The sequence below is a fragment of the Oratosquilla oratoria genome, chromosome 26 (assembly GCF_046742065.1).
Source record: "Oratosquilla oratoria isolate Oo_2021 chromosome 26, ASM4674206v1, whole genome shotgun sequence".
Lineage (NCBI taxonomy): Eukaryota > Metazoa > Arthropoda > Malacostraca > Stomatopoda > Squillidae > Oratosquilla > Oratosquilla oratoria.
Genome location: NC_134802.1, coordinates 73,722 through 88,478, shown reverse-complemented (window position 1 = coordinate 88,478; position 14,757 = coordinate 73,722).

Here is a 14,757-nt window from a genome sequence, read left to right as displayed (position 1 = left end):
CAATACATTTAATTGAATTTGAACATTCAACGTTTATGTGGGCGTTGTACTTCAAGCAAAGGTACGGATTGTAAGGTACGACCCACGAATTATCGATAACTTTTTCCTCTTTTTTAATTGTCACTTTGAATGAATTTCCTCCTTCTCCGAATGACCTTCGCTTATATTCAGGGTATCCGTTGTTGCCAAATAATAAGTCACTTCGGCAAGTCTTAGGGAATTTTTTTCCACATTTTCCAGAGCTTGCATTCTTTCCTTGGCAACACGGTTGTGATTCGTCGTACCCCTTACATGGACCATGAATCATACATCTTGTAACAACATCGTATAATCTGGGTTCTTCATTCTTATCGGGGATTTCAGCTGAAATTAACTGAGAAACCGTATCAGCGGTAACACGTTCGTCCATCCACAATAAAATGTGTGCATGGGGAAGTCCACGTTTCTGCCATTCTATAATGTATAAGTTGGCTTTAACTTGACCAAAAATCTTACCGTGGGTTAAATCTTTCATCAGACTATCAACTTTTAACTTGAAAATCCTGCTAACCAAATCAGGACGATCTCCTAGGCACCGCGTTGACGCGGAACCTGTATCGTTCATCGCTTCACGTAATTCAGGCCACTTTGGGTTCATAGTAAAGGTTATGAAATAATCAGGAGAGCCATAGTAGGTAACATAAGCAAGAGCATCTTGTTGTCGTTCTTTCATATACCGAGGACCTCCAATGAAAGAAGCGGGCAGAACTACCCTTTGTCCAGTATCACTGCCTTTATTTGTACAGTTTAGTATGTCTGCTCTTTCTTTACGGATTTGGGATTGGTTCAGTTCGAAATACGTTAACTTATTAGATTCCATTTTCACGTAATTATCAACCACAAATTGTTGAAACAGCCTCCTACTTTTAGTTATGTGATTGAAAACACCCTCTCTTTCCATATAAAGAGACGAATAAAACATAGCTGGGGACAAACGATTATTTTTCATTTCCTTGGTCGTCCCGGGTTTACACTGTTTAGTCATCGTATAAGAGTAACCGATATCACCATTCGGAATCAAAAGTGGATACTGGAATGCATCATAAAAAAAGTTGTTGTGGCTTAATATTTTGATAGCGTATTGCGAATTTGTTAAAGGAGAACTTATCACTATTTGCAACGGATCTTTGTTTGAGTCAAAGTTAACAATCCCCCCAACTTGTGCCGAAGAAGTGGGTAGGTGATAAAATCCTTTATGTTCTCGTGTATTGATTCCGTCTGCTGCCTTCAACGTTATAGACGCGCTAGGTATAGTGTCTGATTCTCTTAGATGTTCTTCTATCAACCTACGGCAAGTCTCGAGCTCCTTCAACATGCCTGATAGGCAAGCATTATGCTCGGTTAAATAGTCAAATAACAAAGACACTATCTTTTGGTTTTCAAGGATCTCATTCTTCTCTCTTGCTCGGCGCTCTGTAGTTGAACGGCGTTTTGTAGTCGAATCTTCATTCATCAAATTTTGCATGCGTAACTTCACTTGCTGTTGTTTGTCATGGTAAAAGTAAAGGTCCAAAAACGCTCTTTGTGGCTTCCAAAACGGTCTGTCTTTTCTCGCGATTAGTTCAGGTTTGAGTAGCCCAATTCTATGGTATATTTTCCCTTGGATCTTGTAACAAATAGAAGCGTCTCGGCTGTTCTGAAGTGTGCTGGAAGTGTTAAATGATGTAAAACTAAATAGTGCGTTAAACCCGGCTAAATTTTCAAGATAACGTTTGGATAAACAGGAAGTCGCATCATATAAACTTTGAAGATCCTTTTTCAGTTCCGAAAACATAATCTTTGGTGTTTGTCCTGCGTTACAGCAAATGCTCTTACGTTCGTTTCTCCATAGAAACGACTGACAAAGTTTACACTTAAACGCTCCAAGTTTTCCAACCGAATGGGGCGGCACTTCAGCTTCACGTAAAGACCCTTTGTACTTGATAGAGATTCTTTCGAACGATTCTACAAATGTTTTTACCCTACTGTTCATTTCCGTGCGTTTTTGCCGTGTAACGTTTAAATAATCGGTTGCCTCCTGTGTCAACACTTGACTGGTCAAATTTTTCCTATAATATTTCTTCAATTCATCTCGTGTCCTTTCCAATTGTTCCTTTTTATCCTTCTTCAAAATTTCACGTTGCTCTCTTTGCTTTCTTTTAGTTTTCTTCAAAATTTCACGTTCCTCTCATTTCTTTCTGTTAGCTTCTTTCAATTGGAGACGTTGTTTCTTCATGGCAATGCGCTCCTCACGTAATATCTGTTTGCGTTCTTGAATTGTCTGCTCTAAATGGTCAATTTCTAGTTCTATTTGCGTCTTTGGAGGGATCGTATTGTATTAGGGTGGCTTAAATGAAACAATGGGTTATATGATAAAGTAAATATTTCACAACACAAAAGTAAATATTTCACTACACGAAATAGCGTGCGTACACTTAGGAGGCGAGACCAAGACTACCCCACGCCAACCCTTGAGTTGGCGCGAAAAGCATACATGAATCGCATTTGCGATTACAAAAAAGAAGAAAAAATGCTCACAGATATATACAATAATAAATATATAGCAATAAATAAACAACATTGCAAACATGTATATACAACACACAAGAAGTATGTCACCAATACAATGCTCGGCCACCACCCTCAGTGACCCCACTGAGCAAATGAGAAAAACAATTGACCACAGCAAGACAAAATGGACAACATATACATCTGACTCCACACACACCACAGTGGAATGACAAAAGCGAGGAAAGAAATTGGCTCATCAGCACACCCTATACATAACATAACACATATACACATACATAAAGGAATACATAAATAACATATACAAACACAATCAATTATACATACACATGAAATATATATATATGAACTGGCGCCAGTAAAAAAAAATACATAGGACAATTGCCGGACGTCCGGGACATGAAACAATACAAAATACACAATATACAAAATACACATGAAATAGACAAGAGACATAGGACAATGGGAAGAACAAAACCCCATTGGCAGAAAAATAACAGTTGTAAACATAACAAAGATTACATCCCCTACCACAGGTACGCCAAACCCAAATGAGTCTGCGCCCAAGAAAATACACAATTTACAATAGTAAGGGCTAGGGGGGGTACAAAACTTCACAATTCAATTACATACAAATACATACAAGAGGCTCACTCGATCATCAAGGCCTAGCACCTCGTGAACGTAGATGATACGAGTGGCCCACAATGGGTGATACAATGGGAAAATTGAGTGTTGGGGGAGGTTGGGTGAATGCAGGTATGGGCACCTGTGTCTTTTTAAGCCTGTCAGAATGGCAAATCTCACTAAGACCCGTAGATGGGTCAAAAACCCTGAATTTGTTGGGATGGAGCTGTTCTGTTACTAAAAAGGGACCTGTGAATTTACAATTTAGTTTGGACTGGCGGTCCGGCATGCTCCTAAAGACATGATCCCCAACAATGATGTTCACAGGCTTAGCACGACCATGTTGGTGTTTTAACATGTCAGCCTTGGAAATAACAAGTTTGTCCCTAACAGACACATAAATATCATGCAGCACATGATCCTGAAGTTTACTATAGTCATCCACATAATAGAGGGGACAAGCAGGACTGTCAAGCATGTCATAAGGGAGTCGTTTCTCTGATCCAAAGACAACACAATGGGGCGTTTTTCCCGTGGAAGCGTTTATGGTGCTGTTGATACAAGCACTAACATGGGGAAGCCAATCCTCCCAAGACTCATGAAAATGACTAGCAAGGTGACGTAAGATCTCCAAAATTTTCCTGTTTGTCCTCTCTACAAGACCATTGGACGCCGGATGATAAGCAGTAACAAAAGTTTGTTTAATGCCGTAACGTGCACAAATGCCTGCCAAAACCTCGTTCTTAAATTCAGCCCCATTATCAGCCCCATTATAAGTTGAGTTTCAACCCAGCTTCAGCAAACCGTTGCAAGACCATGGCCAACTTAGAAAAGTGGCTCTCCACATCTTTGGAAACAAGAATCAAATCATCCAGGTAAGCAAAAAGTCCATTCCCAATTAAGCCATGAAATATAGAGTTAACTAGACGCTGGCAAGTCAAAGGAGCATTCCGCAAACCCATGGGGCAACGAAGCCATTCATAGTGCCAATTGGGAGTCGAGAAGGCCGTGATCTTACGAGACTTCTCCTCCAGGGGTATCTGCCAAAAACCTGCTTTTAAATCTAAAGTGGTGAACACTGTATTACCATTGCCAATGGACTGAAGAAGCTCGCTTAAGACAGGCAGAGGATAATGATCAGGAAGAGTGACCTCATTGACTTTCCTATAATCAACCACAGGACGAAAAGATCCATCCTTCTTAGGCACCAGGAGAAGAGGCGAATTCCACTCGGAGTGGGACTCCTGTACAACACCTTCACTCAACAAATCGTCAACCAAGGACTGGGCTATAAGCCGACGAGAGTGAGGCAACCTGTAAGAAAGGACGTAAACAGGACGAGTGCCTGGCTGAAGGTCAATTCTATGAACCACACGATCCGTAACCCCTAACGGATCACCTGGTAAAGCCAAAGCCTGACGGTGGGTAACTAGCAGGTCAAGGAGACGAGGCGTTTCTTTAGGAAAATCAGTTTCGCCTACAAATGTGGCAAGTTCAGAAGCTACGCGATCAGGGTCACGTGTTGGAGGAGACTGTAGAACAGAAGCTGCTATAATAGGCGAATCTTGGAAAGCAGCAACGCGTACCACCTCAAAGGAGCCTAAGTGACTGCCAGGAGAGAGAGAAATAGGAGCACCCGTAACATTGGTTACCATCGCTGTGGTAACGTGAACCTCACGAATAGTGGAGAGAGTTCCTTCTAGGGCAAGCCGACGAATACGAATAGAATCAGGCAAAGAGAGAACGTCAGATCCAATTGGGGCACCTGAGACGCGCACTGGAACTCGAACAGAACTTGAAGGTTCAATAAGATGCTCTCCTACAATGAGCAACAGGGACAGAGCTCTGAGAAATTGGGACAGGCACATGTGCGGACTGATCAAGCACAAAAGAATCACAAACGGAAACTGGCCTATCCGAAGCAGAGATATCAACTTTGCAGAAAGTCACTACACGGCGACTAGGAGAAATATCTATGCTATGAGCTGTAAGAGCATCAATACCCAGGAGGCAATCACAGACAACAGCAAAAGTGACATTGAATACTGTAGCATGCGAGGAAATATGTAAAAGAAGACAAACTGATCCAAGAACAAGCAAGGGAGAGCCTTGTACAGAATGCAAATTATTACAAAAGGGAGATAAAGGAAGATTATACAATTCTCGCAAGGCAAAGTAAGCCTTTCTACTTAACAGACTACATTCTGCACCAGTATCTACAGTGACTGAAAGAGGCGTTTCCCTAGTAAAAAATTGAAAGGTAAGTAATTGAGAAGATTCAACAGCCACAAAAGGAATCATTTGAGACCGAACATTGCTGGTCAACTCTTGGGGTTGGGAAACATGCGCTGGGGAAAATGGGATTGACGAGGCTGGTGAGACGTCTCATCCCTAAGTTTCAAAACCTTGAAACATTGATCAGTCGAATGTTTACACTGACCATGAATATGGCAATAACTGAGTCTACCTGGAGGCTCTACTCTGGAAAGGTCATGCGAATGATTAGAAGAAACAGTAGGTACACTCCTACCAACAGGGGACAGTTTTGACTTGTGTACCTGGCGCCTACGGTGGAAACAAAAATCGCTGGAATGACCAGACCTGTTACAAAAAGTACACAACAGGGGAGGGGGTGTAACTGTAGATTGAGGGGAACTAGGAGTAGAAACTGTAGACTGAGAGAGTTTAGGAGAACAAGGGACATGAGCCTGTTGATGAGCATTGCTAATACACAAAGAGCTAGATGGAACTTCTTCCAGTTTACGAGAAAGTTGTGATGCAAAGGACAATAGAGTGTCATCAGGCTTATACTTGAGAGAAGATGCTGCTCGTCTCTCAGAAGGCACCAAAAAAAGAATATATAGAAGAAACTCTATAATAAGACGAAATCTATCTACAGAAATGTTACCATTCTCTACCCAGTCCGACTGGGACAATGCCTCAAAAGCTTCAACAGCAAGGATACTGGCCTGAGCTTGCGCCCGACGATAATCCAGAGTACCCAGTCGGGATACGAGAGTATCAGCCAATTTGAAGCACCAATGGAACGCACCACCACCAAGAGTATCTGCGAAAATTTTAAGAAAATTAGTCCTAAAGGTGTCATAATCATAGTTCAGAAGTTTAGGATCTAAACATGAAGCCGAGAGGAGCTCTGCAGCAAAAGAATGTGGCACAATCTAGGACCTCACAAAGGAGATCATCTCAGGCCCCGTCGAAACATTCGACTGTACGATTGCGTCCTCACATTGACGGATAAATACAGCAGCCCTATAATTAGGGTCTATCCCAGAAAAAGGGACCACAGTTGGATTCTGATGCAGTAATGTTACCCTATTTCCCATTGGCTCAGATGAGCATGTCGGGCTGAGAAACGAAGGCCTCGATTTAGACATGGTGGGAGATGATAACTTTGTCCCACTTCTTAGAAGCATAAGAAAACACTATCACCAAACTAATACATAAATTGTGTAATGCATACAAACATAAGCATTGGAAAACAGAACCAATGCAATACATAAATCAATAATGTAATAATACGTAAGTACATATACGTAAATAAACATGCGTCGCCAAGCGACGACAGTTCAACATTCAAAATAAAGCATACAATACAAACATAAGCATTGGAAAACAGAACCAATGCTATACATAAATCAATAATGTAATAATACGTAGGTACATATACGTAAATAAACACGCGTCGCCAAGCGACGACAGTTCAACATTCAAAGTGAAGCCACTCCAATGACGTCACGGTTTCGAGCAGGGAAGCGTCACCTAACCGGTCTTCACAGATTTAACTTTGGCTTCTCCTGGAGCAAATAAACTGTCTAATTCACCATCCAGGCGCAATTTCCGCTGAGGGAACCACAGGAACACAAGGATAATCCGGGCAGGCGACGATGATTTCCAAGAACCGTAGGGAAGAAAAAATCACCTGCCGGCAAACGGCCTGCGCCGAAATGCAACTGAAGACACAGTGTCCAGAGCACTATAATGTATATTAATAAAGTCACTGAAAACACCTAGCTGGAACGAAAAAAATGGGGAGAAAACACAGCACAAGAACACAAAATGTTAATGTGTAAGCCGGCAAATCAAAGTCACTAATTTTTCGTCTTTGTAATACTTTGAGTCACTAAACGTTTACGCTGCCACCAAAATGTATTAGGGTGGCTTAAATGAAACAATGGGTTATATGATAAAGTAAATATTTCACAACACAAAAGTAAATATTTCACTACACGAAATAGCGTGCGTACACTTAGGAGGCGAGACCAAGACTACCCCACGCCAACCCTTGAGTTGGCGCGAAAAGCATACATGAATCGCATTTGCGATTACAAAAAAGAAGAAAAAATGCTCACAGATATATACAATAATAAATATATAGCAATAAATAAACAACATTGCAAACATGTATATACAACACACAAGAAGTATGTCACCAATACAGTATTTTTACTTGGAACAACTTTAGAGTTGTTTTCAATTTGTTTAACTTTCTTATCCAAGGCACTCTTAATGGCATACTTTTTTAGCTTGTCTATTCTTCTTTGAGTTTTAAAAATTCTTTGAAGGTAAAACTTCTGATAGTCCCGGTGATCCGATTTACCTCCACTTTTCGTAAAATTTTTATAGCCTGCGTAGTAATGTTTTTCAAATGCCTGGGATCTTTCGTCTGAAATTTCTCCATCAAACATTTCAAGGGTCTCGAATGTCTCATCGGTATAATTTAATTTGGGATCCTCCTTTAATCTGACGTTGAACAACAAAAATTTACGATGAAATGACTTTATTGATTCCTTGATGGAGAAATCCTTGCAAGTTTGATATAACGCTGGAAATTTAGCGGCATGTTCTCGTTTTAAAAACACAACATGCTTTTTGTTTTTCGACAGGTGCTGTTTTGTTATTTTTTTTCGTTTCTGTAACCCATTTCCAAAATTGGCGGTTTCTTCGTTTCATTACTGCTGAAGTTTCAGGCATCTTTCACAGGTTGAATGTACACGTGCCCTTGATATCACGTCGGGCCCTGCCAAAAAAATCGAATAGACCTTTACTCTCGGACAGGGGTCAGCGTGTCCGCATTCTGCCGGGTTCTGACGGATTGGGAAAACCGATCGGGTCACAGATTTTTAGTAATAGATATACATATATATATATTTACACACACACACACACACACACACACACACACACACACACACACACACACACACACACACACACACACACAAACACACACACACACACACACACACACACACACACACACACACACACACACACACACACACACATACACACACACACACACACACACACACACACACACACACACACACACACACACACACACATATATATATATATATATATACATATATATATATATATATATATATATACATATATATATACATATATATATATACATATATATATATATACATGTATATATATATATATATATACATGTATATATATATATATGCATGTATATATACATATATATATATGTATATATATATGTATATATACATTATATATGTATATATATATATATATATATATATGTGTGTGTGTGTGTGTGTGTGTGTGTGTGTGTGTGTGTGTGTGTGTGTGTGTGTGTGTGTGTGTGTGTGTGTGTGTGTGTGTGTTGAGTGTGTGTGTGTGTGTGTGTGTGTGTGTGTGTGTGTGTGTGTGTGTGTGTGTGTGTGTGTGTGTGTGTGTGTGTGTGTTTGAGTGTGTGTATGTGTGTGTGTGTGTGTGTGTGTGTGTGTGCGTGCGTGTTTGAGTGTGTGTGTGTGTGTGTTTTGTGTGTGTGCGCGCGCGTGCGCGTGTGTGATAGATAAATAAATATATACATTTAAATACATTGTTGAATGTAATGGTCAATTCTACTTTACAAAGCTTCTTGCCAATGTTTTCTATGATTTTCCTCTCTTCTTCCTGCAGTCTGGAAATGAGTTCTTCGAAGGTGACCAGACTCTACCTCAGGGACTGAAGGTAGATGTGGGTATTTGCTGGAGGGTACAGCATCTAAAGGAAGATATGTTTTATAGGATAGATCGCATTTTCATCCACAGGGCCGTGCGGTAACTCAGAGGATACAGTGTCAATATCATGAGCTGGTGGTCGTGAGTTCTAGTTCCGGGACACACTGTGGGTTTATTGCGTTGGTTCTTTAACAGCATGGCCGGGCGGGGAGGCGCCGCAAATGACAGAGTTTTGCCGTACAAAGGGTTTCTCACTTCCCAATTCATGGGAGTGGGATTGTGAAAGCCCACAGCTGCACTCAGAATGGGAGAGGTTGTATACATCACTATAACCACATCATCATTCTCACAAATCATGTGAGCGGTGTCACAATCATCACCCAGACATTCTGTCGCCAGACACATCCGCCCTGACAAGCTGACCCAGCACTTATCGCAGGAAAGCTGACCTAGCAGTTATCGAGCACTCGGAACCAAGATACACACACAGACATACGAACGCACACATAAATGCGGTCAATCGCCAATTCCGAATAACACACGACAACACAGTAGTAATCAACCCTTGCCCCCTGGATATATTATACATTATAAAAAGGGATATAAGAAACAATTTATGAACTAACAACAACCATGTAAAGGGCCGGATTTTCCTATTAAAATTGTTTTCAAGGTGACTAAACAGCACCTCAGAATTCTACAGACACAGCACTTCCGCCCCACAAAAACGGAGTGGAGAGCTCCAGAGACGGTCGGTGTCTGACGTGCCCTGTGTATCATAGTGTATAGTACTGTGCGTGAACTGTGTAAATAAAGTGTAGAAACTGAACATTGTGATTTATAACCCCAGGGGGGTTGGTTACATTCTACGAAGAAACTGAACATTGTGATTTCTAACCCCAGGGGGGTTGGTAACATTCTGGTGACAGCGCCGTAAACCGCATCCCATTTCCTCCAAAGAGACTAGTACCTAGAAACCACCTGCTTCTATTAAGCCCCAAGCAAGCCAGCCACGCCCACCATTGAGAAGCACGAGACTTCTGCTTACGTAGCAAACATCGCCTGCCTTTTACTTCTCATCAACCGCACCAATACACATGTACACAATAACGGGCATCGTCATCACCGACTCCAAACTACCTAAAAGCTAATTAAGGTAACACTAATAATTCTATCCACCATTATTACTATTTTATTATATTAATATTCTCGTCTACCCCCTAAAATCCCCCTGATACTCGCTTTTCTTTTCCATTCCATGCGAGCATCATACACCTAGACTTCATGTACCCAACCATAATCAACCCCATATAGAGGAAATAGCACCATCAATTAACGTATATCACCAACAACCCATGCTGAATTTCATCCAAGAATCTTACGTCTGGTAACACCCAATCTACGGACTGCGACAGCCACACCTAACGGTAGCTGCACAGCTATCTACGCTTAAAATTATAAATTACATTTATAAGGTACTGTAATGTTGAATACAGTTACGTAAGTTTAAATGTATTTAACCAATTTATAACTCAACACGAGCTTAGGTACCCCATTAATCATTAATAATTTGTACCTAATTATAATATATCTAAAGTCACAACAGACGAAACTCATTTTTTTTAAATAACAATATATCCACTAATGTAAATTTTACTTCACAACAATAAATATTATTATAGTTAACATTTTAAAATCACTAAGATAACCAGTCATTTATCTTTGCAAGTACTAAATTAAGAAATTACTCAACATATAAAAAAAATTCTTCTTCTACAACTTAACTATTAAGTTAATATATATATCGTACCCAACAATAACTATCATATTACTCCTTTTTTGGACAATTTTATATGTAAATCATAATTACCTGTTCTATAAATTTACATATATGTGCATGCAATAATTTTTTTTTAATTCTAACTACTACCTTCATATATATATATTACCTCATATTTACAATTTTATGACATTATTATCACCCCATTTATTATCCATTATGCCATTTTGATATGCATTTTATCAGTTAAGTGATTCTTCCTTGCATATTACCTATCGATAACTTATATCTCTCATCTTAACTAACTACTTACTATACCTGTTAGGTAATACATATTTAAAATCTTATCTCATTATTATTAGATATATATTGTATCCCCATTGTATACCCATTGACGCCTTATACCTCCCCTCTTCTCTAACTATAACACACTATCTCTTAGGTAATGCATGCATCTCTAGTTAGACACTAACATGGCTTCAGGAACGAGATCCAAAGTCAGGAATATGATTGACTCATTCCTTTTTCCACCGAAAGAAAAGGAACCCCCCCCAGTGACATCGATCACTCCACACCCAAAGATTCTCCAAATATTCCCGAGAATAACGTTGACAACCCACACATAGAATATGCCTCACCCCACGAAGAACTGCTTGACGCAAACCAACCACTCTTACCACAACTCCAAGTTGCCCCTCATGTAGACCCCCAACAACAACCCCCCACACCTCACCACAACTCCAAATTGCCCCTCATGTAGACCCCCAACAACAACCCCTAAACCCCACAACCCATGCATACGAGAACTTAGCCTTCCCTTCTCCCAACTTCACGTCAACTCAAACAGCCTTCACCCCACATCCCTACCCAGCACCTAACCTTGCCCCAAATCCATCGCAACATCCTCACCCACAATTCCAACCTACAATAATCAATAACTACCAAACTATCTCCCCTCTAACCGAAATCCCCACCTTCTCTCAAACTAGTGGACTCTCCATCACTGACTTCCTGACGGCATGTGACCTTTTTTTCTCAAAAAATCCAAACTACTCTGACTTAGAAAAGATAAATCTATGCCGCCAGAAAATAGAAGCATCAGATGAGCATAGATCCACGGCTCGGATGCTTGATAATCTGATTGCAGGCGGAATCACATACACTGAATATAAAACACACCTCTTTAATGTCTTTCAGAACAAACAAACAAACAACATTAACTTTCTCCTCACATTTCTAAACAACACTAGAACTCAAAAACAAACTAGCATCAAAGACAATGTTGCCAATGCAATAAACGAAATTAGGGAAAATCTAGAAAACCAAAGCCCTTAGACCTTCACAGACCTCTCAGGAAAGAAAACAATGACTTTAGAAAACCTATACACATTACTAGAGATAGGCCTTTATCTTTCCCAACTCCCACCAAAGTGTCAAAAAGAGGCAAGTAGAAGGGATTTAAACACCAGAAACCCATTAGCTTATGATTATATCTTAGAGATAACCAACGCTTGTAACATCTCCCTCTCTGACCAGCACCATTATGCTAGCCTCCAGTCACACCAGGCCCCTAGCTCCAATATAGCACAACCATCAACCTGGTGTTCCTACCATCTTTCAACAACTCACAACACCAGAGACTGCATACAAAAACAACAAATACAAGCACCAAACCGCACTACCCCTTGCTCAGTTCATGGAACAACGACTCACACAGATGCCCAATGTAGAGCACAGCAACACCAACAACCACAGACACGACACCTCACTACCCCTTGCTCAGTTCATGGAACTACCTCCCACACAGATTCCCAATGTAGAGCCCAACAACAAACCCAACCACCCACGCACCCCACCACACCACTCAACATATCAAGACCAACACGGCCAGGTAAATACTGCAACCTACACAAAACCACAACTCACTCCAACGAGGAATGTTCTCAACAAAGATCACAACCACATCCTCATCAGAGAACAAACAAACCAGTAACGGCATCACAACAAACACCCTCCTCCCACACAACACACACAACTCAACACCGATTGGGGGAACGTGTACCAGCCTCACGCACCAAACCACCATAGGAACGTCCGACACATCACACAACTATATCACTCTAAAGGTAAAACTAGATCAAATAAGTGTTGACATGATGGTTGATACAGGCACAAACCTGAACCTCATACCCAGAACTCTCTACGAAGCACTTAATGACCCACCCCAAATCCAGTACTCCAACACAGAAGGCCTACTGATAGAAGGAAGTACAATATCACTTCATGATAGGATAGACTTAGATATAGAAATTAACAAATCCCAGGTAGGCCTCACATCCTTCCACTTAGCTGATGAATGGAGTCTCGACCAAAAAGGTATAATAGGTTTAAAGTCCCTACGGGACTGGAAGGCAATAATTAACTTAGATACCAACAAAATCTCCTTCCAAGATGTAAATGACATTTCCAAAACTCCTGAAACACCCGACCCAGACACACAACCCCTTTCATGTCTATCTGGCTTAAATAACCCATCTCCAACTAAGAGCTACTCATTCCGCCCACCCCCTTATGTCACCTCAAAAGCACTGATGTCTAACACAGTCATCATACCCCCTAGACATTCAATAACAGTTCCACTATACATACCCGGAGCAATAGAACATCAGGATGTCATAATTGACCCAGATACGTCAAGAATAAATAACATAACCCTAGAATCTTCATGGGATGTAGTGTCAGAAAATAAACACACCCTAGCTATGTTAACGAATCTCTGACCAACACCGCAAAATCAGAAAGAACACAAACATTTGTTCAGTTCACCTCCATAATTCCCCAATCCAGGAACCACTCCCTCAACACATCAACACTGTAGGACAAACACAAAACCTCACCCCTATCCACCCCAACCAAATAATGACATCAGCCGACGGAGAGATACGTAACAAGCTACTAAACCTCCTCCAAAGGAATAGATCGGCTATCGCCTTAGAAGGCGAACCCCTAGGCAAATGTGATATAATCAAACACCACATCCAAATCCCCCCCCAACACCACCCCCTCATACACCCCTGCTTACCGCATACCCCACAGTAGGAAAACACAAGTCAACAACAGTGTGCACGAGATGTTACACCAAGGTGTAATTTCTCACTCAGACTCACCTTGGAACAGTCCCCTCTTCCTAGTCCCTAAGAAAGACGGAACCCTACGCCCTGTTGTAGATTTTAGGAAAGTCAACCACCTAACTCAATCTGACCCACACCCACTCCCCGCCATGCAAGATGTCTTACAATCAATAGGTAACGGAAACGCTGTATTTTCCACAATTGGCCTTAAGTCAGCCTTCTGGCAAGTGGAACTAACAGAAGAATCAAAACCCGTAACTGCATTCTCCACAGATAAGGGACATTTCCACTTCGAGCGCATGCCCTTTGGCCTTCAGAATGCCCCCTCAACCCAACAGAGATTAATGAATCGCATTTTCAGCGATATGATAGGAATCTCATTATTCGTCTACTTAGACGACCTCATCATCTATAGCCCCACACAAACTGACCACCTCCATGTACTAGAGATTGTCCTAAAAAGACTCAAAAACACCGGATTGAAAATCCAACTAGGAAAGTGCAAATTCCTACAGACGGAACTCACCTTCCTAGGCCATAAGGTAGACCCCCAAGGCATCCATACCACCACAGACAAAATAGATGCCATTGCATCCTTCCAACCCCTAGAAACGCGGATGAAACAAGAAGTTTCGTAGGATTAGCCTCATACTACAGATACTTCATA